The following is a 27,521-nucleotide window of genomic DNA, read 5'->3' on the forward strand; positions in this document are numbered from 1 at the left end:
AAATTCTGCATGTACTATCTAAAGCACTTTGTTTCACATTACCATTGGAGCCTTACTTGTCAGCTATTTTTAATCCCATGTAAACATGGTTTAATAGAAAACATAGGGAAGAGAACACAACCTAAATCTCCATGTGGATTTGCGTCAGTGATGTAATATAGGCAAAGGACAAATCACCCAAAGTTGTGGATCCCCAATTACAGGACTTGTCTTATGCTTGCTGGAGCAGCAGGAGATGTCCAGTCTGTAGCTGTCCTCTGCACTGTTTGCCATTGGCTCAGAATTTACCCCTGCCTTGAGCTCCTCCTAAAATTTGGTTAATGAAGGGGTCTTCGGCTCTGTAGTGACTAACATATGTGGGTGGAACAGCTCCTTGTTGCTTCTCACCCAGGCTGTGCCATCCTTGGAAAGCTCTCCTTGTGCCCTTGTTGGAAAGCAATGGTTAAATAAATGTTTGCATGGGGAAGGGAGAGGGATGTTCCCTGTGAGTAGCTTTTTTCCAGATTTCCCATCACTGAAGCCTGACAGAAACGTCATTACTTATAATTACAGTGATTTTGTGTTGCCAAGCTGTAAGGCAAAATGCCTATGCAGATATTTTTATATGTTTACAGTATTGTCTGGCAGTTGGGGACTTCATAAACATGAAACTTGTGAATTTTGGGTTATTTTGTGAAACTGTTGTATCGTGAATGATTTGATATGTATATGATCATGATATGTTGTTAAGGCAGAGTCATGCCACTTGGAACAGGACTGAGGGCTGGGAGAGGAGGAGGTGAAATGGCTGCTGGGCATACTCTTCAAAACATGGGTGCAGGGATGTGAAAATACAACCTCTAAAGATTGCTTGCAGACCTTGAAGCAGTTATATCCTTTCACTGGAGTTGCACCAACCCTAAATTTCACTTATTTCATATTCTAACGTTTGCTTTGAAACACTGCTATATTGGTTAATTATAGAGCATGCTTTTTTATATGTTCTTTCCTTATAGAGTGTGTTTCCAAAAAACAATGCGAAGATTTCAGTTTTACATTATCTGATCTAAATTAAACAGCAGAACTATAGCATGCTATAGCCATCTTTTAACCTAAAGCACAGCACTATGGTAGTGTATTATTACTTTTCATTAACTTGGTAATTTGGTGGGATAGAAATGCTAACAAATAAAATACAGTAAAGCAGAACACAGTTACACACAACACTATTCCTGCTTCTTTGACCAAATTTGTCTTTATGCTCTAATGTAATTGGATCAGCCGTGACCTCTCACTTCAAAATGTGTTATTGTATCATAAATAGCAAACATAGTTTGCATACTAAAATTGCAGTTAGACTTGGCTTGGTCTCATGCTGCCTTGTTTCACTGAAGTCAATGAGGTTACTTGGTTAAGTGAGAGCAAAGTATACTCCTGTTTATACTAAATGGCAAATTACAGCTCTGTGCTTCTAGGGACATAGTAAAAGTTGCAATAAAATTAAATTATAATTTATGCATTGATCTGAAATAGAAACTTTGGAGCATTCAGAAATTTTACAGGAAATTGCAGCTACTAGTATTGAAATTTTGGGCCTGTTTCTTCATTGCACCTTCATCACTTTGTTACAGCTCATTATAGAACTTGAGATCTGGTACCGCTTCTCACACAAAAGGAAAGCAGTTCTTTTCTAATGACCAATGCAAAGGAGTGCCAGACCCACTTTTACCAGAGAAAAATTAGTTGAACGGAGTAAAATTATTTTCATAAGACTGTTTCTTTTTGAACACAGATATGGGTTGCAGTTAACAATATTTCATAATAAAATACCAGAACAGTGACATTATCATCATCATCATTATTTTCATTCAGAATGAGTAGGGTTGTGATTTACACAGGTCAGTACATGTTCATCTGCACTAGATGAGCACACAGCACTTGTCTTTTCCCTGTCTCAGCTTTTTCTGTTCATACTGTGTTACTCTGATGTCACACATTGAACAAATGGAAGATTCTATCTTCAGATTCTAACACCCTATCCAAGTGTGAAAAATCACCTCACCTATGTTTTAAAGACCAGCTTCTAGGGTATCTACTGCTTTTTTTTTCCCCAGACGTACAGAGCACCATCAGCAGTTGTGATTTATCAGGCACACCACTAGTTTCTTAAGCCCACTAGACCTGTCTGTCCTGAGTCAAAGCTGGATCTTAGACTAATGCTCAAGTTTTAAATTCAGTGGGGTAGGTGCTGCATCCCCCACTGGGCAGTGAAGACAATATCCTTAAGATATTAAGAGAAGAGATTCAGAGCAGCCCTGCAGAGAAGGACTTGGGGGTGCTGGTCGATGAGAAAATGAACGAGCCGGCAGTGTGTGCTTGCAGGCTAGAAAGCCAACTGTATCCTGGGCTGTATCAAAAGGAGTGTGACCAGCAGGTCGAAGGAGGTGATCCTGCCCCTTTATTCTGCTCTTGTGAGACCTCACTTGGAGTACTGTGTGCAGTTCTGGTGTTCTCAACATAAAAAGGACATGGAACTGTTGGAACAAGTCCAGAGGAGGGCCACGAGAATGATCAGGGGACTGGAGCACCTCCTGTATGAAGACAGGCTGAGAAAGTTGGGGCTGTTCAGCCTGGAGAAGAGAAGGCTGTGTGGAGACCTCATAGCAGCCTTCCAGTATCTGAAGGGGGCTTACAAGGATGCTGGAGAGGGACTCTCCATTAGGGACTGTAGTGATAGGACAAGGGGTAATGGGTTCAAACTTAAACAGGGGAAGTTTAGATTGGATATAAGGAGGAAGTTTTTTACTGTAAGGGTGATGAGGCACTGGAATGGGTTGCCCAGGGATGTTGTGAATGCTCCATTCCTGATGGTGTTCAAGGCCAGGTTGGACGAGGCCTTGGGTAATATGGTTTAGAGCGAGGTGTCTCTGCCCATGGCAGGGGGTTGGAACTTGGTGATCTTAAGGTCCTTTCCAACCCTAAATATTCTATGATTCTATGATTCTAAGATGAAAAGAAAAAGGCTTAGACAGCCTCTAAGAAGTCGTGCCTGGTAGTAGCATGGAGCTGGCAGCTTCCAAGGAACAGATAGTGCTCTGAGACACGTGTGACGTATATCAAGTGAGGGAAGTGGTGAGATGGGATTTTGTGCAGATCCTGGAAACTCAAAGAATTTGGCCTAAGGTATAACTTCTGGTAAAACAAACAGATATGAAGATGGATTGTTGGTGTGCCAAAAGTTACTGGCATAAATGTTGATTTCAGTAGAAAGGCATGATTATCTCCTTCTTTGTGATTTTAATTTTATGTAGGAAAGAAAAATCTAGTTTTAAATACCAGTGTAATATTTCTGCCGAAGTTAATATTATGCATCGAAAAATCTTGGATGGATCATCCGTGCTGACTCACCCCTCCATAAGCAGCTGCTGCTAATACCACACTGTGGGACCCTTCAGTGAGCAGGTGGGTGTGTGGCATTGCCCTAGGTTTTACATATACAGAAAAGTGGAACATGGCACCCTTTGGCTCTAATCATTTTTTCCTGCACTCAGAAGCTGTGTAGGCCTTTCCGAACGCATGCAAGAGAAATACGGTTTTATACTCGCAACTTTTTTTCTTTCAGAGTCATAGAGCAAATAAGTGCCTCCAGCTATAGCTCTGCTTTTTGCCTCAGAGAGAGCAAATGTAGGCTGGTTAAATGGATCAAAGGAAAAATGCAGCTTGGTGACGAGAAAAATAAATTCTGTAATAGACCGGGTTAAGTGGAGCTCACGGGACATCTGCTTGGATGAAAACAGAATGGCCATTCACAGCAGAGACAGAAATCAGATCTAACATGGTTAAAACAATTCAGGAGCCTCGGAGATGCGAGTTGAAACTAAAGTTAGAAGCAAATGTGAGTAGCTGAATCTAGGGAGTGCCAGCCTTTGTACGCTCAGGGGCCATGTTCATTCCCAGGCAGGCAGACAGGCCAAACAATTACAGTTACATTTCCCAAGAGTAGCAGGTTTCCTAAGAAACTGCTTGATGCACCCAAATTCTCTGTTCCTCTGCCTGGCTGTCATAGCTGACCCCTCCACCCAGCAGCCAAATCTGGTGGTTGGATAAGGCTCCTGGACTCATTTGTGGACATTAATTACCCATGTGCATCCGTGGGAGAACAGCATGAGCCACTAAACCTATGGTTAGTTACTGGTATACCACATTTGAGTGTGAATGTGTATGTATGTACCTACAGGCAGAAGTCTCTCTAAGTATACAAATGTACATGGTTAGCTATGGCTGGATGTTACCCTTTCTTTTGAACACTGAAAAGGACTTTTTTTCTAACTAGGATTTTCACGTGCTCACAGCTTACTTTTCAGAAAGTCTGTGGTTATTACAAATTTTCTCTGAATTAATCTGCAGAAAACTATGCTGACCTCATTTTCCAAACCTTGGACAAAATGAAACTGAAGCAGTTGACAGCTACACATTAAACGACAACTTTGCACAAGAATTTATTAGTTAATTTTGCCTACTTGGTGATGATTGTCCTTGTACCTTAGAGTTATTTGTGGTTTACTGTTACCTGTATTTTCCATTTAATTGTTATAAAAATGCTACCAGTCTTCTATACATTGCTTAGTCATATAAAATTTAGACTACTTTTATTTTTGTGAAGGTGTTAGTTATTTTCCTGTCCCAGGTTTTTGTGGGTCTGCAGGAAAGAAGGGTTCTGGTTTTGATTTGTTTTGAAGTAAGATTCCTGACGGCTGGATTCAATAATACAATCCATTTGTCTTAAGTACTGCAAAGGCTCATGCCAAAGCCTTGCAAATCAATTTTCTGAGAGACAGAGAGAAGTTGTGGAGCTGAACATAGGTTTTAGCGGTCCAGAACAGTGAAGACTTCTTTTTTTTTTTTCTTCATTCTTTAAAAGACTATAGATTTGGGTTTTCTTTAACAGGGTAATAATCAAATATTTAAGGTTCTAAATATAGACCCTGTAGATAGAAAGAAGTGGAAGATGTTTATAAGACCAAATAAGAATATATTCCTGAATTTAAAATAAAATCACATTAAAGGGGATTGATTAGAATTTAACATCTCTCTGACAGAGCTGGAAATAAAACCAGAACTAGAATGTGACATTAACTAGAAATAATTTAATGGTGTGCTTCTTTGCTGACTAGGTGCAAAATATGAGTGGCATTTCTGTCAGAAAGTGATATTTGGGACTGAACTGAGGGATAATTTGAACGGCTGATAGCACACACACAAAGATAGGAGAGGAAAAATAGATGCTCTGATGGGTGCTGGTGACACAGCTATCTTGGGAGTCCAGATAAGTGCTGATGCCTTGTGGTCCTGGCGCCGGGACAGCCATTCGTGCACAAGCAGCCTTGCTTGGTCACCAGCACAGAGAGTCCCATCTCTCCAGGTTTAATCAAATGATGAGGGTTTATATAGTTACTTGCTTGTGAAATTGTTTCCAGATTTGTGATGCAAATTTAGGAATGAAAATGAGGCTTGGGGTCTTTTGAGTTAATCAGCCGTTCCCAAAGCCAGAGAAATTGTTGTCCTGTGAGACAGGTTGATTCTAGATCTGAGTAAGGCCTGGGTGAAATAATCATGAAAAGTAAACAAAGAAAGCGTTATGGATAATATTATGCAAAACACAATGAAGGAACTGAAGCATGTTTGTGATTTGCAATACAACAGGGAATATATCCAATGATCCTGTTTCATTTTGCTTCCGTGGAACAAAGTCTGGGTGTTCAGTGCGTGTACTGTTTATGTTCTAAATAAGGCTTTAAAATGTTAATATTGTAGCGGATTTGTTTCATTGGAAGACTTCACAATGTTCAGTGATAACAAAGCTGAAAAATAATTTAAGTAGACTTTTATTAAACATGAGAGAACTAATCTTTTTCAAAATATATTTGCATGGGTTTGAGGGAACTTTTGTGATTGAAAGAAGGTGAAAAAGAGGCTTAGAAGTAAAGAATAATACGACAGTGAGACTTTAAAACGACAATAGGGATTTAATGCTATAAATCCTGTAGGAGTTACAGGGCAAGACTTCAGCGATAAAAAGTTTTTGTTGCTTCATTGAAGCCATTCTCCTGTATTTGTGGTGGAGGCCTGAAAATTTGTATTTTCAAATTGCATTCCTGTATCAAAAAATAATCTCTGAATGGAAGTCTGTGATCAGGTGTTCACATAAGGGCAAGTTATATGACTTGTCTTCCCCTACCCACCAAGCTGTCTGGTGTAATGTGCAGTGCTGGAGACCAGGTAGCAAAGAAGCCAGTACTTGAGAGCCAGAGAGGTGACAGGCCGCAGTGCCATTTTAAGACAAGGAAAACTTACATTATTCAGAAGAAGAGGTGTAACATTTTCAAACCATGAATTTGTATGCAAGAAAAGGTCCTTCTCTATTTTCACCCCCTTGCTCAGCTTGTCAACCCCTGGCACAGTGAATTTGTGGCTGGACAAGTGAGATAGAAGGAGAGCTGTGAGATGTGCCACCTCATACACAGCTGCGTGCTGGTGAAGAAAGCAATAGTACGTTGGATTTCCTATATGTGTGTGTGCACTTCCTTAAGGCATCAAAAAGCCTATGACAACTTGTTGTCAAAGCCCTTCAGCTTGTTGAAAAGTTAGTATTGCTGTGGTCTGTTTCTTGAAATGGATCTTTGTGCCTGCCTCTTTCATTTGTGAACCTGCTGACTGATATGAAACAACTTAGACATTTAAGATCAAAATAAACCAATTAATGTACAGACCCTCTTGCTACAGGAACTTGATAACTAAGGTGAGACATTGCTTTTGCTTCCATGTCACCTTTTAAAGTGAAATGGATTCCATGTAGAAGTTGACATTTAGCAATATTTTATTTGCTAAATTATAATTGGGTTTGCTCCCTGTTCTCTAAATCCTTCTAGAGTGCTATCTGCTAGTAAATTCTCCTTTTTTTTTGTAGTGGTGACTGTACTTCTAATGTTATAAAGATATGTGAATTGCAGAATTACATTGAATTACATACAGATACTAAACCCTGACATTTTAGTTAGCCTAAAAAGCAGCTAAAAGCAAAAGTCATCAATATATATCATCCTAGTTGTGCCTACAGCTTGTGGCATGAAAAATTTATGATCAATGTAATTTTTTTTGTGCAATATCAATAATTAGATCATGATTACTTAACAGTGTTCATGTTTATTTGCCAAAATGTTTTCTGAGCTCTTATCTCAAAAAGAACTGCAAATTTTAAAAAAATTATTCTGTGCTGCTTAGCTGTGCCTTTTTTAGATAAGCAAAACAGCAGAGCTGTATTTTATTCATTGGATAAGTTTGCAAGTGTTTCTAGAACAGGTTGGTGTGTGTGAATTTACCATTCATTCCTCTGATATATTTCCTGGAACTAAAAAAAAAGGGGGGGGGGGGAGAAATAGTAGTTTTTCTTTGTGAAATGTTCCTTGTGGAATAAAGGAATAAACCTATGAAGCTTAAAGGTTGTTTTATAAGTAAGACGTGGTCCCATTAAAGACTCAAGAGATTTTGGTAGGGGAGAGACTTGAAATTTATGGACTAATTTAGAGGTTTAGAGGTTTATTTCACAGGTCATTTATTTAGATGATTGAGATTTTACAAAAGGAATCTGGGGAAATGCATTAATTTCTTTAAAGTGACTAAATGTGTGTGGGTTTACAACTGTTTTTACTTTACCGGGTAATGCACCTTTCTGATTTCCTCTTGATGACTCCCCGTAATGTATTTACAACTGACTTTGATCATGCCTAAGCTATTTAGGTCCACACCTGAACATATGTGCCCATTGTCTGCATAAATAACAATGTAAGAAGACTGTGCTGTTAGTTGTAGGGACTAGTGCCCCATTTTTGGATGAACATGAAGAAATATAGCTGATGGAAGATAGCTGGATTCACCCATGTATCCATCTTTGCAGAAATATGGGTCATGTGTTATGAGATACACACGTGTAAAGAGAGCGGAAAATTGACACGTGCTGGCATTTCAAATGACATAGAGAATATGCATTTATATGTACTTACGTGTAGGTCTATAAAACTGAACTAGGCACCAAAAAAAAATAAAATCCCAGATGTCAATCCGATGTGACGCAGAAGTTCTGTATGCCTTGTAAACCCTACTGAATAACTGCGCCTATTAATTCTGAACACAATGCCTTGCTACATGTTATTACAGAGATCATAAATCTACATTGGGTCAGTGTAATGCAAAGATGCCTAAAATAAGCAAGTAAATATATTCCATATCAGTAGAATCTATGCCATCTAAGCTTGGCCTTGTGATTCCTTTTATCCTGGTTGCCTTCATTTTACAATCCTATAATTAAAATGTTCCTAATTACCAGCTTATTAGAAAGGGCTGTGAATCAAGCTGTTGGGAAATTTGGAAGAGGAAATAGTATAATTTTATGGTTTCATTGTTCTTAACAATGCTTGCCCCATCCTCACGAACTATCACTGTGTGAGGTCACTTTCTTTTGATGCAAGACTCTGTTCTCCTCTTGTCATGACATCCATTCACTGTCTGTGTTATAGATTTCACTGCAGTGTCATTTTTCCAGATGCTGCCAAGGGCTATTATTTTGGTGGAGAAGTCTTTGTTTTTGAAAACCCAGTTCAGATGGTATAAACATGAAAGTGAGAGTGATCAGACATTTTTGTGAATTCTGCTTTGGTGGGCTCCCTGGTTTTGTAGCACGGAACAAAACTTCATTAGGGAGCATGAGGTTCCTGTGACCTCTCCCAGCACTGTTTGCTATTTTCTAGTATTGCTACAAAGTTTTACAGTGAATGAAAACCTTCTGAAAGTATTAAGTGTCAGTACCAGTTGCCACACTAATGCTGGCTCTATATAAAGCTGGCAGAAACCAGGCTCCATTGCTTTCTCTTCTGTTTTTGCCCTTCTGCAATTATATTTTGTGCAATTAAGACAAAACTTTCTAGGGGAGTTTTAAGATTTCAAGATACGTTTTACACTACTACCACTCTTCCTGTGATAATTTAGGAAAATACACTCAAGAGAATGAGAAAGTGATTCAGATAAAGGATCAGATGGGAGTGAAATAGGAAAATGTTGGGTCTGAACCCATGGAGGAGGGTGTTAACCCTTATACACAGTCCCTTATCTATTGCTGGTACTGTTTGTACTATCCAGATGGCTTATGAAAAGCCATAATCCAGACAACAACCTGATTCTTTTTTAACCATCTCTGTCTTTTCCTTCATTATACCTGGTACTCCCTGCTTTCAAACCCTGCCTGCTTAAACTTCAACTTCAGCTTTTAAAATTTCTGTAGATAATTTCTTCTGCTAATTAATGCAGCAAAAGCAGATTGGGCTGTCTTTTGGTATAAGCTACATGGATACATGTCTATATGGAAAATTTAATTAACTTCTTAAGAGGAACATGAATAAAAAAAAAAAGTTTGGGGATGCAGCACAAAACCATAGGGAACAGAGGACAGACTTTCTTCAGTTAATCCCCCGAAGTATAGAATTTTGCAATGTATATGTTTTTATCCTAAGATTCAGTTTATTTTTTTATTTATAAGTGTTGCACTAGCTATGGTGGAGTCAATTTTCTTAATTTCCTAAGATCTCTACTATTTTTTGAGATGCAAGAAAAAAAAACAAACAACAAACCAAACCCCCCAAACCCTCCAAAAATTTATATTATCTCTTTTTATTGAATATATCATCCTGACATGAGAGAAAATAGCAATCTCCCTGCTGTGGATATAAAAGATACACTCATCTTTGTACTGGACCTCTAGATCTCATGGATGTTACTGTAATAGATTTTGTGACAACTGAGACATCGAATAAAGCTTTCAGCAAAGGTTTATTTTAAGTGCACTGTTTTTTCTGATTTTTTAAGCCTAAAGTGAGTGTTAAAAGAACAAAATGTTTTCTATTCATCTTTAACACTGGACAGTAATAACAAAAAGGGAATACTGCTGCTTTTAACCAGGTATTTTGTATTTAATATTATTTATTCTAGGCACCTAGAATAAAAGATACGGAGGTATCTTAGGAATAGCTATGATTTTGCTAGAATTCTGCTTTTTGTGGGGTTTTTTGTTTTGTTTTTTTTTTTTTTTAATAGAAGCTGATGTGATTTTAAGATTTCAAAAACAGTCTTGCAAACTGTCACTGTTCAGTAAAATATAAATTGTGAAGGTTCAACTCATTCCAGCTTCATTAGGGCTATAACTTACGGCTGTAACTTAGGGCTGGATACCAAGCTCTGCATAAAAGTGCACAGGCTTTTCTACCAGACCATATCAGCCTTGAAAAGTCCTTAACATGAAAGTAGCTTCTATAAATAGCAGCATAAGTAGTTTGAACTGATAGAAAATGTCTGCTGTTCCCTGGAAGTTCACAGTAATTTCTTTCATTTATAGAGATGTTTTATCACTTCTCTGTCCTCTAGGAAAAGCACGCCTCTATTTGGTCTACTGACGTCTAAAGGATGTGATATTGGACAGTTATAAATGAACCTTTGGCTTAAGGGGAGACATTAGGCAGACTGAGAAGGTCAGTCCCATTGAACCATCTGCCGCTTAAAAACACAGCTGAATTAATGTAGCTTTGTGTAGCTGGGCTTGTGAAAGTATAATTTATGAGAATTACAATATAAGCATTTCTTTTTATGGGGCTTTTATACCTGGAAGTACATGGAATACCAGGAAATGGAATACCCAGGGGGACTAGTACCAAGTAAGGGCTGGAGAGTCAATGCATCCATCATTTGCATAGCTCAGATTTTATTAAAATCGTTTTACCATCTGAATCCACTGTGCTGATATCCACCCTGCTGTAAAAGCACTTAGACAAGTTACAGAGCACTTCTCAAATCTTGGTGTAAATTGTACATTTCTGTGAGCTTGTTGGGGAACAAAGCTTCTGCAAAATTTCAGTCATCCATAGCAAGCCAAGCATGCTATCAAACTTGTTGTCAAATGAGTATGCAGAGATGCACAAAGCATGTATTTTACATCCCGGATTGTTAGGAGATTATGTAGGCTTACATGGACTAATATGAAAGTAAGCTCTTCCACATCTGTTCAGAAACTAATGTTATTTTAAAGTGACACTTCAGTATTCCTGTATGTCCCTTGCCTAAGAACACATGCCAGCAGAGCCTTTCCTACTGTTGCAGATATTTATACTGCATTGCTTAGACGACTGCAGCCACTGACTACTGGAAAATCTGAAGAGGTATGTTGAAGAAATTAGAGTGTTCAGCTATAGCAAAAAACCAACACAGGTTAGAATATTAGAAGTGTTATATAAAAGGAAACAGAAGTTTAAAATTTCACATGCCATTTTCTCTGAAAATGCATTGTAGACATAAACTGAGAAGGCAAAAAAAGATCAGAAGTCCAGGAAAAGAGCCAAGAAAGAAGAGAGTCCTAACTGTTTAGATCCTGTGGGAGGAAAGTTGATTTTTATGTCACAGACTATGTCAAAATATATTTTAAAATTCCTTGATAAATTCTTCTTTTGTAAGAAGCTGAGAGGCTTCTTCAGTCTCAGCTTTAGTTGTTGTCCTGACTTTGACAAACAGGTAGATTTGGTAAAAGGGTGTAGGCAGATACAAATAAAGAATGTCTGTTTATTGCTGTGCAGTGTGGCACTCCAAATTGTTGTCAGCTTGAGGCATGTGCACTGATCTCAGTGCTTCACAGTGGTGGTCAGGGACTTAAACTGGCAAAGTAGGAGATGCTGCAAAGAAGGAAAGCTGCACATCTTGTATCTGCTTTGGTTTTGAGCCCTTCCAAGTTAAGGCTCTCATCTGATCCTTGCTGTTCTGAATACTGAAGGCACAAATAGTTCTGGAAGTGAAAATTAGAGCTCTCCATTCTTAGATGAGAGAGCTTGTAGGCTGCAAAACTCCTCCTTGTCTTCTTCCATATCCATAAATCTAAAAGTGCAAGAGCTTAAGCTGGCCAGATGGACATTAGGTTTCTGTGATCATGCAACATTTGGTACAGGTCTGGATTTAGGGTCTCTCCAATACATTTTACTTTAGAAAAGCGTATTTCTGGACCAAGCTTAATTCCCCGGTTGATGGGCTGGACCAAGTCATGGGGCCAGATCAGAACGCCCACTGGGGAGGCAAGGGGGACAGACCCAGCAGCAAATATGCTTGACAGCTGCCTATCGCACTGCACTAGGGGTTGACACTGGCAACGCCCGCTGCCTTCTCTAGCCTCTCTTGGGCATGGTGCCTGGCCTTCTTCCAATCTGAGCAGCATGGTACTCACACTGCTAGTTAAGGTGAAAAGCCATAAGGCTGCATTTTGTGATGTGAGTAGCAGTGAATGTGCAGGAGTGGGAAGAATCCAACTTATGAGTTCCATTAAAGCTGAGCTGTCTGCCAGCTGTCTGCTGGATTCTTGGGCTCTGGGCTCAGCATCTGAAGTGCTGCCATGGCCTGTTGTTATTAGCTGTTGAAGGTTTTCTCTTAGTGGTTCAACCAGAACGCTGTTTGTCACCATACACTCGTGCCGCACTTTCTCAGGGCAGACATAGCTTTATTTACTGAATCCACATAGGTACTGCTCAAGCTGGTCTCATCAAGGCTTTTTAGTTAGTAGTAAAATTGCTAACCAGAGTTACCAGTGTCTGTCAGAAATATGGTTCATTTAAATTATTTAGAAAAAAGGGAGGCAGTTGCTGCTTTAACAAATACTCTCCTCTAGTGATACATTTCCTAAAAGTTAAAAGGGGAGTACATTTTAAGAGATATTTAATTTGGTACTGTATTAAGAGGTACTGTAAGGTTTCCTGCTTATTTTGGTGTATGGCCTCTGCTGTTCAGCTGTTTTCAATCTAAAAAACTTAGGTAGTCTTATACTAGTTAATGATTCAGTGATGCTTGTGTCATCAATAATCCTCAGATGCTCTTCTGGAAAGTTGCACAGTAGGATAAATTTTGAATGCTTTACTGAACAGTTTGTCAACAGATAGGGAATTTCAGGCTTTTTTAAAAAGTATTTCTCTATTAAAATGAAGATTTAATTAATGCTATGTCAGGAACACTGATTGTATGATGATGGATACTAAATGAAAGGATTTACAATAGATAAAGTTATGGGTTATTACCAGTTTTCTCTTGATCCACCCACCCAACCCCCACCCTCTCCCTCCCCAGCTTCTAGATAGGTTTCTTTCTTTGGCAGGCTCCCAGAACAGCAAGTAACCATACATGCTGTTGGACATACGCTATTAAAACTGATTGTCCGTGGCAGTGTTCAGACAATATATATATTCCCTCAAACTTATTCTAAAAGGTCTTTTTGTTCACCCTCTATCTTGAAAGCCAGTTTCAACAAGCAATACTGAGAGATTTTGATTTACTGTTATGAGTGATGGTTTAAAATGTACTGGCACTTTCACAGGAAGATGAAAAATATACTCCTGTGTTATGTTTTTTCAACCCTGCTTGGGACTTCAGGTACATAAGGCAGATTGTGCTTTTGCTGTTCAAAGGCTTCTCTGACATTCCTAATGACATTCAGATGTGGATTAATATTTTGTTGATCATTTTTAGGATAAGCATTACTAAATACAAAGTCTGTGTATGTCGCAAATCTCTTAATAAGAATGATGAATAATAATATCTCTTAATAAGAATGAACATCTGTAAAAAGATCTGTCATACCATGATTCATTACAATCAAATAATCAACAGTTATATACATGACTAGGAGCATAAAATACTAAGAAACTATGAATGCTAAAGGTTTTCTAGTAATAGGAGCATTAAGATTTTGAGGAACCTGTCCATCTGTTGTCCTACAAAAAACAACAGAGGTGACAAATCTGGGGAATGCTGAATCAGTGCTTGAAATATTTGTACTAGGAAAACACCAAATTAAGTTCACAAATATTTTTATATTCATTAAGATTAAGGATATGTGAGCATAAATTAATACTGAGGATAGAGAAAAAGAACATTATTAACCAGTCACCATACAATACTACTGCTCCAGCCCTTTATTCAGGAAGGAATGTTGTATGTAGTTACCACACATTTAATCACTTTTATCTGACTGAAGATACTACAATCTGAAATAGTTTTTTTTTTTTCCCTGAATAAATACTCTGTTTTATTTATTATATATTTATATATACATATATATATATTTATGCAGCACATTTTCTTAGAATGATTTCTTTGGTTTAAAATTCTTCATACATCATATTCTAGCTTCCAGGTTCAAAATTGGATCTTTTCAGTGATGAGATTTTTATTTTTTTTAGCTTTTCTTTTTTTTTTTAATGAGCTTTTTTATTGTCTTTTTTTCAGGTTTATTTTTGTTTTGTGGTTTGTTTGTTTGATCGGTTTTGTTTTTTATTGTTGATGGGGGTTTTTGTTTGTTTGTGACCTTTTTTTGTTTGTTGGTTTGATTGTTTTTTTTTAATTTAGTCCTCATCATAAAAAGGGTAAGTGCCCAAACTAAATATTTGGAATGTCTTCAATTTCGTATTTTTTGCTAACAGAAATATGCTAGGTTGAATTTTATTTAGGACAAGATTTTCAATTTCTCAGTAATTTCCTACTCAGCTCTACATAAGTTCTATTTTACACTAAGCTGCTCTCAGCAATACGCAACCATCAGTGAAGGAGACTTCTAGAAAATTAAAGTCTGACTTTTGGATGGTCTAACTGCGTGGTTACTGGTATGAACTACAGAAGAGCTTAATTGCAGCGTACCATGATTTTTACTATCTTCTGGTGAGTGAAGGGTGCTCCAGGCATCTAAAAATTAGTTCCTCATTTTTTCTTTCTATTATCATCTGTGACCTTTTAAGACCTGATATTTTGAGAAAAATCCTCATCGATGGAAAAGCACAATTCTAATGAAGCCTTTTTATTCTTTGTGTGTTGCTAGGAACATCCTGACATTTTATCCTGTGAAAATTTAAGTTTGTATATATGTATTTGCAAGGATCTGATAAATGTTTAGCCATACATGGAAAGCAGAAAAGAATAGATAGTTGTGTTCAGGTTTTTTTATTTATTTTAAAATTCCAAATAATTAAACAATTGGGTTTGCAATGATAGCCAAAATTATTCTAGTATCTTAAGAGTGCTGTTAAAAAGACCATTTAATGGTTGGCTTTAATTAAGTAAATGGCTCTAATTAAGTAAAAAGCCAAGAAGAGAAACAATAAAGGTAAATCAACAACTTATAGTGGACTGTAAACTGCTACGGAATTCCAGAAAAATTGTGCTCAAAGTGTAACCACTGAAGTCAGTAGGAATCTTGCACAACTTAGTGCAGCTCAGCAATATGAGGATGAAGGAGGAAGACAGGCTTTTTCTCACTATCTATACAGTGACTGTGTATGCTGTCACAGAAAACAGAACTTAAAAGAATTATCTGTTCTGTTGCTTGAGACTTCTCACTACTACCTTGAAAAGGCAACATGCAGCCTGCTCAGCTACTCTGGGTATGGTACCTACACATGAAGAAGAGAAAGTGTGATGATACTTTGGCATTTCTTCTTACACTCCACAGTGTCCTAATGTGCATTTTTATTATGTTTATGGAGTGTCCTTTGGCTATGCAGTGTTAACAATTGTTCATAGCCTTTTAGCCCTCCTTCTATTCTTATTTATGCATTATAATAAATCAGGTATGCCACTCATCCCTCTTGACAGTCCCAATTTATAGTTGAGCTAGAGCTTCCCACCTATAGCTAGTCATGGTTCTCAACTACAGCTTGCATGAGGCTAAACTGTAGTTTTCATGGACTTCTTAAGGAGGTCAGAACAGATCATTACGTTGTATTATGATCCATCCTATCTCACGGAGCTAGACAGTCTTGACCAGATACCATGCAACCTCATTATGCTTTTGCCATGTTTGCCCAGTCAGTTAAAATTCTCTCGAATACCTTCTGTATTCTTTGACAGCGAAGCAGGTCTCTCTGTGGTGCATTAGAGCATATTTTTGTGCAATCAAATTTCTAATCTGTGTGCACTTAGACAATCTTTATGACCTATAAGAAAAAAAAAAGGGTAGAAAATAAAAGCACATGGAGTAGCCTAAACATCGAGTCACTTGTATGTGACTCTAACCTTATTGTTTCTTTTGAACACTGTAAACCTCCTGAAATATATACAGAACCTTAAAGTTCTCTTGTGTTTTTCATTTTAATAGAATAGATGTGTAATGGCTGGTTCTTATCCCCTTGATGGACAAAATCCTGATATGCACCAGGCAAGGTTTGATCTTTGGAGCCATCTATCTGATTTGCATGAGCTATTTATGCACAACTGTATAGCTAGAGGTGCAATAAATAGGCTATATAATCACAAGGCACAGCCCCAGGTGGCCTCTTTAGACAAACAGAGCTTTCGTATTTGTGACTTGATATCACATGTGCAATGAAAAGAAAGACCTTTAATACCATGTGGAAAGATAGATTTTTTTTATTATTATTTTAAATTGCATACATGGGCAGTAAAATTGAAACCTAACATTGACTTAGCTCTGAAGTAAATGAAGAGATTGTTATAATCACGAGCAGCATTGGCTAGTGTGAGTTTCAGTAACTTGCAGATTACTTTGCTCTGAATATCTAATTCTACTTGATTTATGTTCCTTTAGATTTACAAAGAATTTTCCCTCATCTCTTTTCCTAGTCTGTTGTAAAAAAATAAATATATCTAAATATAAAAATTACAACTTTTCCAATAGGCATGACCAAGCATATGTTAGAAACTACTTGCCCGGAGATAGGACATATAAATTATGGTTAACCACAATGTTACCAAGCTATTTTTAATCAATTTATTCTAAGTCACTTTTCCATTAGTGACTTGTGTAATACTAATCCAACTTTTTGGGTCAAGGAGCCCTGTGCAGATCTTAAAGTTCCAAATACCTTTCTGAACAATTCATAATATGTGCAGAAAAGGAATATCAGCTCTACCAAGATACTGAAGTATCACTGCAAATTTAAAATTACTGGAGCATGCTGAACAAATAAAATATTATAACAAGGTAATCAAGCAGAACTTGGTGAATCCTTTTTAAAGTAAAGCATTAAAATACTTCCGTTTACCTGCTGTTAGGAGTGCTATTACTCCTACTGGGTGAGGTTTACAATTGTAATGCCAAGTGGAAATGAATTACAGCAGACCATGGAGGGGGCAAATAAATACCTCCATTCTAACAGAAATATGTCACCTTATATATGTGCAGTGTACCCTTTCTTGTAGTGACTGGCTGTTACTGGGGAAGGAAGATGAGAGATGTGTAATGTTTCCCATCCCTAATCTCCCTCCTCACAAAGGTCAGTGTCTCAGCAGCACCCTCAGCATGTTCAGTCACTGTAGTGGGAAATGTTTCCCTTCCCTGTCATTCCCTGATGCAATTTTAATTCTACACTTGTAGTCTGTCCCTTTAAAGCTAGCATGACAAATTCTGTTTTCTTCTTCAGAAATACTCAGAACTGAGATATGGGTTTAAACCATTTCCATATTTTAGCTAGAAGGGCTCATATAGGCCAACACATCTGTTTGGTAGCTTCAGTGTTTTGAATAGCGATTGAAACATGATAACTCTCATAGCAAACTCCAAGGTTGGTGAGAAATATGTAAGGTATGTGCTTTGAATGTTACTTAATTATTGATTAAAGGTATCTTGAAACTGAGGGTATAATTGGTGATTTTTAGTACCTTTTATTCGACACTGTATATATCAACTTGCTGCTTGGGTGGGAGTTGAAGCAAGATTCTGCTTGGGCAACTCAGTGAGTTTGTCATTGTTCTGCCCTTTGGTTATTTCATCCAGAGATGCTATATATAGGTTGTGCATTCAGAACTACACCAGATGCACAAAGCAGAAAAATGGAATTGCTAAACACTTTTCTTTTATGAGATGCTTTTCATTTCCCAGTGTGATGATATTCTGGGGGAAGGGATATCTTCTGGTGGTATTTCACAAGGATTGTTGTGTAATTGGCAGGTAGTAATCCAAACCCAGTTTATTTCTGTGTTTCAGGATCCCTGTTTTGCACTGTCCAAAATACTCCGGCTTCAGACTTTAGCTTTGAACTTAGAAAGTAGGAGACATTCAGAATTCTCATTAAGATTTATTCCATAGAATTCGTAAGCAATTGTCTTATCCCTTTACAGTGCACAGAAAATTATTGAATAAGTAGATACTAGTTCTGTAACAGCGTAGACCATTTTTGTGCTAACTTTACAGGAATAAAAAAATATCTGCATAGAATTAAAAATATTAAATTGAACTCATCTAAAACTGAACAGCTTGAAAGCATGAACTTATTACTCCATCTAAGACATACCTTGTCTGCCAATGTCGAATTGGTTTAAATTTCCTCTTTGATTAAAATGCCCTCTCATTTAATTTTTTTTAGGGTGTCCCCCCCCACTCTCCCCCTCCCCGTAAATAGGATTTTAATCATGTATGTTATGAAATAGTTGGGTTTTCAGGTAAAGTTCCTGTGTTTGGCTTTGAGAATACATAATGGCAGTGGTAGAAATGCTCATGCTTTGCTGAAAATTAATAGCAGAACTAGTCCTGTGTAATTTCTTTCATGATAATACTTGTTTCAAGATAAAGAAAAATTAGTCATGTGTCCAACTTTTACTTCAATTACTTTTCTTCAAAGGCTTTTATCAAATATTTCTGATGCATATTCTGAGTGAAAAAAGTTAATAGTTTAACATATCTTAGCCTGAAAATATTCTACAGGGTTTAATGGATATACACGGCACTGGGAAGGAATTTCAACTAGTTTATATCTGATATAAATTTTTTGACCAGAATCTTTCTTATATGCCAGTTTACTCTGGTCAAAATCCATTTTATATGGAAATTGTTTTGCAGGTTGTGTGGAATGAGCTTGTGGTTTCGATTTGTTGCCTAAAAAGATCATCTAGCATAGTAACTGTGAAAACTGACTTCACCTGATTCCTTTCATGGTCCTTCTTTTCAAGATTAAAGAGATAAGAAAGGTGAATCCTCAGGCAACAAATGTGGATTTTTTTTTAGATTGCCTGTGAGAGACAAAGTGGATAAGTTCGATCTTTATGATGCAGTGTCTATTCTGTGAGCAAATAAAAAAACACTCATCCACAGATGTTTGTCTGGGCACTTTTCCCAAAAGCTGTTTTTATATATGAAAAACCAAAAAGTTTGAATGTATTTTGTAGCTTGGCAACCAGAATATGTGCAGACGCTGCCAGAGAAATGCTGATCCTACATTTCATTAACTTGTATGTCCTTTTTAATGTAGAGGACATGGTTATGCTGGGTAGTATCTTTTATAGAGATATCAAGGTGCCTGTTTTTACAGTGTGGAAAGAAGAAACGGAAGATTCAGCAGGACAGGAATATTTCTATGTTAGTAGCCAAAACAATAAAATCTGTCTCTGAATTACTGCTTTCCAGCAGTGGTAATTCCAACAAAAACATAAAAGTACTGTTGAGCAGCTTATACATGAATAGAAAGGCATAATCACTGGTTGACATGTTATTAGGATTTTTAATTTTTTTTTTTATTTCATCCTCTTAAGTTTTGTCTAAACGTGGAACTTTCAGAAAGCCACAGAAGTGGTGTATACACTAATTCTATTATTCATTAATAGAACTAATGAGTGTAACTCCTGTATAAAGCTTTGAAAATGTACCCTCTAGGACCCAACCTTTCCTATTTTCTTGTGAATTGATTGTAAAGATAATCCACATACATGCAAAAACATTCTAACATATGAATTATACATCTCTTTGTGGGCCTGAATTTTGCTTGCATATATCAATAACTGTCACTTCTATACTTAGGGGCATTGTAGCAAAACAGTGAAAGTGAATATATGTTATGCTGATGCTTTTAATGCTCATCAGTTCTGTTTACACAAGACATCTTGGATGAAAGAATTGAAGTTATCTTTAAAAAAATCATAAATCCACTCATTTGTAATTTCAAAAACAAATAGATAAATAATGTATTCTAAAGTTCAAAGTGCTGGTTCTTCCTAAGCTGAGGGGACAATGATCTAAAAGACACACATCCTGTCTATCAGTTTAAAGATCCAAAGTCATCTTAGGCAGGTCCATTTTCAGAAATATCACTGATGTTTCCATAAAACTCAAGTCTTAAAAAAGTAGATTTTTTCTCTCTGTTTGAGCACAAAAATCTTGAATTTTGTGTATGTATAAAATTCAAGAGGTATTGATGAAAAGAAACAAAGAGACTTCCGAATATTATAATATACTTTTCTTGTGGATATGTATTTGAAGCCCACTTCATCATCTTCAGAGGCTTCTGTCTGTCATTCTGTTACTGAAGCAATTTTCAGGCTGGGATGTAGCATATTGGTGAGTTTAGGGGAGGTGCAGAGGGGTCTTGTTTGTTTTGTTTTGGTTTTTTTTAGATTTCAATTTTTTTTTTTTTTCCCAGAATGACTCTTTAGTCTTATCCACATCCCTATGCTATGATCAGTGAACAAAAAAAGAGGACAGGAAGTGAAGCTCTTAGCTAATATGCTGTCTAGTAAGAAAGGATAATGGCAGTATTACATATAGTGAGACAAAAAAGCATACTGCCTTTGTACTCAGGAGCACCTTTTTTTTCTTTGATAGAAGAGATTCTGTTTTCAAATATGATATCCTATCTGTTTATCAGTCATTACAACCTTAATTTGGCACACACAACTGAACCTCTTCATAAATCTCTTTCATAAAAAAAAAATCTGAAGAGGAGGAACTAAAGATAATTCAAGCCTCATCATGAGTTAACTTTGGTTCATACCTGTTTTGAAAGAAACACTGATTTTTGTCATTTTAAAAGCAATTAGATGAATAAAACTTCTGTTAAATACCCACTGGAGAAAGAAACCTTAAATGAATTCTCATCCATGCTTGACGAAAGGAGTTTGTTTCATATATTTGTGTCATACGAGTTTTCTTTTTGTAAACAGACTTTTTTCTTACACAGAATTCATTAAATTTAAATTCACCTGCATGATCATGTTAGAATTGTATTCAAGGTGGAAATGGAAATTTAGACTCAAGAAATACTGTTTCTCTCAATATTTCCTTCAGGTTTTGCCACCTCTGGGTGATAAAATCTAGCTTGTTCTACATTGCTTAAAGCTGGAGTTGCTGCAGACTTACTTGATTGGGAGCACAATGCTATAAGCTCTTCTTTATGAAATCTCATCAGATTCTTTGGGCTCTAGGTATACAAACATGTCCATTCCTTATTCCTGGCCCTTTTCAGGCTAGTGTCAGAAAAAAGGTTTTAAGTTATATACCACAAAAGACTTTACTTATGTTTTGTTCTGTGTCTTCTAGCTGTGACAAGTGTTTTTGTATGCTTTAGCTTTCTATTTCTGAAACAAATACCAGGGTAATCAATGCTCTTCAATAGAGTTATCTGGATGAAGAAGATAGGAATCCAGGTGTTTCTGAAGATAGAAGATGGAATTCAGGGTGCTGTGTTTTAGTTCATAGTCTTTGGAATCTACACTTAAATATGATTTAGGCTAAGCCTCCAGTACAGTCTATTCTATTTCTGGGTGAGAAGTATAATGCTATGCTAGCTGTATCCTGCAGCACCCTGGGTCAGTTGTCTAGGTACAAGTCAAAAATACTTCTTAGAGAAGTCTCCGATAAAGAAATTAGAATTTTCTATTGGAAGCTTATTGACTTTTGTCTTGTTAAGAAGAATACATTAATTAGATACAAGATTAGTCCTATTAAAATTGGTGGCAAAACTCATTCTTCTTACTGTGATATTAAAGGTTAAAATTTGTTATTGGCTGCTACTTTTTGAAGTACTTGGTGGAAAAAATGAGTTATGCTCCTATGATTACAAAGTCTAGGTTAAGATAATGATTATTTATTAGCTGAATTATATTATAACTTACTACTAATTGGGACATTAGATAATAACATGGTGATTAAAGGTGAGGCAACAAGATTTGGAAAGACTTATGGACAGAGAAAAATGTTTAGAAATCATTCTAAGGCAAATGGTAAGGACATGACAGTATTCATGTGTTTATTAGAAGCAGAAAAAACATGGGTGAGAGAAACATCACTGCTATACTGAATTCCCATCATTAAAAATGTTCATACTTGTTTTGATGTCTATGAATATTCAAACTCTTACCATGTGATGAGGGAAAGTGGAACCTGGCATGTACAACAATGCCTTATGTGATTGCCACCCGAGTTAAATTCATGTTATAGGACCTTCCTAGTGCTTTCAGAGCAGAAGAATGAAAAGCCTGGTAGAAGCTGAGTGTTTTCATAACTTGCTGATGACAAGCCCCCTGGGTTCAGATAGGAGGAGGCTGAGAATTGACCATTTGGTCCATAATAATGTCTGAGTAGCAATGTCCACATAGCTTTTAAATCAGCTATGATGACTAACTAAAATAAGTTATATCCAGGCTGTGTGCTCTGTATAGATAGCACAAAGATTCATTTCCCAGCCTGCTTTTGAAGGAGGGGCAAATGTTAGTTTTAGTTGATAAATGGGGTTAGTGTTTTTTGAGAGACATTGTTATCAGCTAAAAATCTACATCTTTATTGTCTACATCTTTATTGCTCTGATAGTAATATAATTTCAAAACATAACTTTCTCTCCTTTCCCCTGATATTCTATACTGATACTGTGCCAGACATGTTGTGCTGTTGGCTTGCTTCTTTGCCTTCGAAGAAGTTACGTATATATAGTATTATTTTACATAGAGGAGACTGTCTTTTTACTGGCATATTTTACTCTTCAAAGATTTAATTTCCTTTTGTGAAGTGTTTTTACTCATAGAGGAAAAATAAATTAACAGAACCATAAAACATTCGCTACCCCTTTTTCAACTTCTTTTCACTTCAGTATATTAATCATTCATCACATGATTCTTCTCTGCAAAATTATGCCATTAGAGAAGACAGGCCATCTACAAAAAATACATTCCAGAGGTCTTACAATGGCATAATGAAAATTCTAACAGTAGACATCTGTTAACTTTGTTTAAATTTTGCAATCAGTGACACACTATTGATTTTTCCTGGAGCTTAACTCTTGGTGTATTAGCAAAATCTAAGCTTATATCTCTAATGCACTTCTAACAGAAAAATGGTTTTCAGTCTACCCGAGATGTTTGTCATTCACTAATACGGCAGTTACTGTAACTGTGTAAGTTCAAGTAAGTTCAAGAACAGAATATATTTATTTTTGCACATATTTTCGTGATCATGGAATCATGGAATGGTTGGGGTTGGAAGGGAGCTTAAAGATCCTCCTTTTTACGTCTATGTATGTCAGCGTCCTCTAAACTTGCATAAATAAAACAAGCAAACGTTATTTCTTTCTGCAAGATATGACACTAAAGTGAAATTTCACCTCTTTGCTTTGCATTATGTTGAGCTGAAGATCAGTGTATTTTGTTCTTGTTTGCCTATCAAGCTGAAGAGGAATTTCATGCAAAGCCTGGGTCCTCTACAGAGGGCTAAACTCTGCATATACATACATAATTCTCATTTTAGTATAGTTCCTCAGGTTGCCATCATGAAAACTCTATTGGGTTTATTCTTCAATACATTGATTATGATAGATGATTCAGCAGCAGAGAAAATTGGGCACAGCTGAGTAACTTTTGCCATGCTCATGGCATCAGGACTGCTGTTTGTAACTCTGTAAGAGAAGGTGAAAAATGTTCTACTGATAATGCTGAACTTGATGATGAATAAGATGGGGAGAAACAAGAGGCATATCCCTCTGACAATTGATAGACACTATTTAATCCTTCTAATTTATTTCCCAGTCTTTCAAAAGGCTGTGTGAAGTCATTGTCAACATTTCTTTATATTAATTCAGATAGTTGTTTTGTTGTATCTCCTCTTGAGGAATCTTCTGTTTTTCCTTTGCCAGGTTCCTCCAGTCATCATTCCCTCAACTTGCTTTATGAAATCCCCCTTCTATTGTCACCTCCAAGATCCCATTCAATTTGAGTTTGTACAGGGAATTTTGCTTTCAGTAATGCAACCTAAGGCTGTTTCCAGTGTGTTTCTACTTGCCACTGTCCCTCTCCAAAGTCCGTATGTTTTTGAGTTAGCCTTCTAGAGGGACATGAAACACCACAGGTAATCATAATTGTATGTTAATGAAGCTATTAGTCAGTGAATTAAAATTCAGAAGTGAAGTTTTATGTTAATTAAATATGAAGAATTACCAAAAAGTGCAACAGGCCTTGTTATTTTTATATTAAGTTCCATATATTCGATACTGCACCTTCAGGATTATGTAGATTTCCTGCATTAACAATAAAATCTAAACACCAAGAATGAAAGAAAAGCATGTTCTGATCAGTTAACCATGGAAAGCTAAAATCCTGTAGTTTAGCACTTGTCTACAAATCAAAAGTAATTGACTAAATTTTCAGGTTATGGTCTCATAGTCTCAAGTAGCTCGAAATGAAATAATTGCTGCTGTAAGTATTTAAATGCATTCCTATGATCTAATTGCTTTTGCTTTAAATGATTATGCCCATTCCTCATTTAGCATGCTTAATGCATCCACTTAGACTTACATGATTCATTTTGTCCTCGCTTTAGGGTAAACTAAAATATTGTTGCACTCTGAAACAGGAAGTTAGGACCAAGAATGTGTAATTTATTTTGAACTCAAGTAAATGCTATTTAGGTTAATGCCCAGCTGGTTTCAAATAGCTCTCTGAAGGCACTGACTGGGACTGGTCTAAAATACAAGTGCTGCCTCCTGTTGCCACTGACGGTTCCCTATATTTGTGTAAATATTCTGCAGTATATAGCAGACAAAGAGAGTGTGCACTGGGTTGTGTATTCCACCTGGGCTGTGCTTTTCTGCACACTGATACTTATCCAGTTTCTTTAGTTTATTTTTTTCACAGAAAATGTATATGCCATGACTGAAGACTTTCTCTTATCTCATCTCCCTATTAAAGAGAAGGGTGGGGGAAAGGAATAATGCTTGATGTCTGCTACTGGCTAGCAAAATGTGTGTAAATGCATGCATTTTGACTTTTTGTGTGGACAGATGGTAGGTTAAGGCAAACCTAAAGATATTTGCTCCCATGATGATTTTGCAAAGCAGCATAGCAGACTGTCAATTTGTACACTGTTCTAATGGGATAAGTTTTTTGACTGCTGGGTTGTTGCACGGCACTAAAACTGTGTGAGTTGTAGCTCAGTGCTGTATCCTGGTGAATCGATGTTTGCAAGTATCTGCACTCATACAGATTGGATTCCTGAGTGACTCTGCCTGTGAAGGATAATAATTTCTGGCATCTTAATCTCCCTTCTCTTCATGCAGATGTCTAAAAATAAAGGCCATGGTTTGATTTAGTTTTGTGAAATGCAGCATGCAGCTTTGAACTTACCTGAGCTCTGTGACTCCATTCGGCTACCTCCTTCCCCCTAGCTCCCAAGGAAGATAACTTTCCCTGTTTGGTTCCATTTCAGTCCCTCTAACACTGCTCTACAGCACTGTGTGCTGAAGTGCCTTCTATTTGTCCTTTGCAGCTTCCTTTTGCCAAAATATAAACAGGTTGCTATCTGCTCTAAGAAACAGCTTGATATGCAGTTCTGCAGTGAGTCCGGGAAACATTAAAAAGACAGCAGCTGAAGCACTTCTTGAAACTGAGAAGCCCTTACACCCACCTTCACAGGATTAAGTCACCATATTAATCTGAAATTTCAACCTCACTGCTGACCCCCTATACTGTGTCAACTTTTGGGTTTGGAATTTAGCCTTGGATCATACTTATTTCTAAAGTTATATATATAACCAAAGCAGGGAAATAAAGTTATTTTATAAGAAAACTTACATCAAATTCGTGGGAAGGAAGGGATTATACTACCAAGCAGTTCGCAAGCCTCCTTTTTTTTATTATGAGTAAGAAAGCAATACGAACAGCAGCTGACTTGCTGATCTCTGTCTTCACTTGAAAGTCAGAGCTCAGGCATTCATTTAGAGAAATGAATACTTTTTTTCACTGGAGCCTGTACAGGTCTTCTGACAGTCATTGTTAATATTGATACTCTGTGGGCCAGAAAATATTACTAGAGCAAGAACGAGTCAAGGCTGATACTGCTTTGAAAGGAGTTAGTGGAAGTTTAACCACTGCTTGGAAAAGGAGGAAGACTAGACCAAAAGAGATTTATAATTCAAATGTGTTTGATAGTTGTGTATCTGTATGATACAGATCTATTCACACTATTTTGAATATATCTAAAACATACAGTCTCTCTTATTTTCCAGGACACTGTCTTGGTTTTAGTCTCTCAACAAATAGTTGCTATTTATAGAGCAGATCAAGAGAGGTGGCTTGCAGATGTCAAAAAGATGCATGTTTTCTCACATATAAGTGTTTTCTTGCTGTAACTTTATGCAAATACTTTATTGTTAATGCTTTCGGGAAGGCCACAGGAGCTATACAGACTTTATTTTTTTTTTTCTGTATGATTAATGCCAGCCATTTGGTTTTGGCTTTCATTTGTAAGTACTTCAAACTCTGCCATAGAAAGGAGAAATGGGTTATGTGCATTTAAATGTACACATGAAGATTAAAAGGACTGCAATCCTCATTTTTGTTAGTCACATACATCAATATAATGAATCTCTAACATGAAATATCTGTTTACAAAGTGCTAGTACCAGAGCTTGTTTCATTTTTCATTTTGGAAAACATTTAATTTCCAACTTAAGTTCTCACTATGTATTTTTAAAATCCCCTATATTATAAACACTCCTTCTGTGTCTCAAGAGGTTTGGTAATTTACTGCTTTTGATTCAGTAAAATTCTTATGGACAGTTATACTACTGACATTTTGGCAAAATAACGTGGGATTAAACAAAACAAAACAACCCCCCAAAATGATAAGTAGTGTTACTATCATCCTGGTCATAAAGTTGTCTTCAAATACTTGCTCCTGTTAACTGTATTCTGCATGTTAACATTCTTGTATGTTTTATTATGTATAAGTTCACCATCAGTCAGAAGTCCTTTGTAGCTGCAGAAGAAATCTAACTATTCCCTTTTAATAGGATGCTAATAATGAAATGGTAAATGCATAAAGCAAAGTATTTAGGGCATGTAGATACGTCGAACAAGTATTGTAGGTATTGTGTTAGTATAGAAAAGAAAAACACCATGACTACTGAAATACTTATATTTAAACTGTGAGTCCTTTTATAGCGCAACAGCAACTCCCCCCTTTCTCAACCTTCAAATGACCTCACCACAGTGCCTTAAAGATGAGACAATAATGAAAATATCCTTTGTTTATAGTATCCCATAGAACAAATAGATTTTAGTAGTGGCTCTTGTATTTGTGCTATGAAAAATTTCTCAGAAAAAATAATTTCAGCCTTTTTATTGTACCTTCTATCTTGGACAGTAAAGGTGGGAGGGCTTTCTTAGGTTTTATTTTCCTGTTAAACACATGTAGTGTAAAGAGTCAAAGC

General features: G+C 36.7%; 1 protein-coding gene across 10 annotated transcripts in view; it reads right to left on the bottom strand.

The window, feature by feature from the left end:
* The window catches only part of B3GALT1 (beta-1,3-galactosyltransferase 1), a 201,703-nt gene that overhangs the window by 28,853 nt on the left and 145,329 nt on the right, over positions 1-27,521 (bottom strand). Inside the window, exon 4 of one of the 10 annotated variants that reach the window (XR_009723916.1) lies at positions 24,311-27,067. The exons of the other annotated variants lie outside the window; for them this stretch is intronic. The gene's annotated coding sequence lies outside the window, so the exon portion shown is untranslated. Of the gene's footprint in view, positions 1-24,310; positions 27,068-27,521 lie in introns of those variants that run through there. 10 annotated transcript variants of the gene reach the window in all.

This window comes from Neopsephotus bourkii, unplaced genomic scaffold, assembly GCF_033783945.1.
Source record: "Neopsephotus bourkii isolate Nb327-2 ecotype Australia unplaced genomic scaffold, CSIRO-AGI_Nbou_v1 NB_196, whole genome shotgun sequence".
Classification (NCBI taxonomy): domain Eukaryota; kingdom Metazoa; phylum Chordata; class Aves; order Psittaciformes; family Psittacidae; genus Neopsephotus; species Neopsephotus bourkii.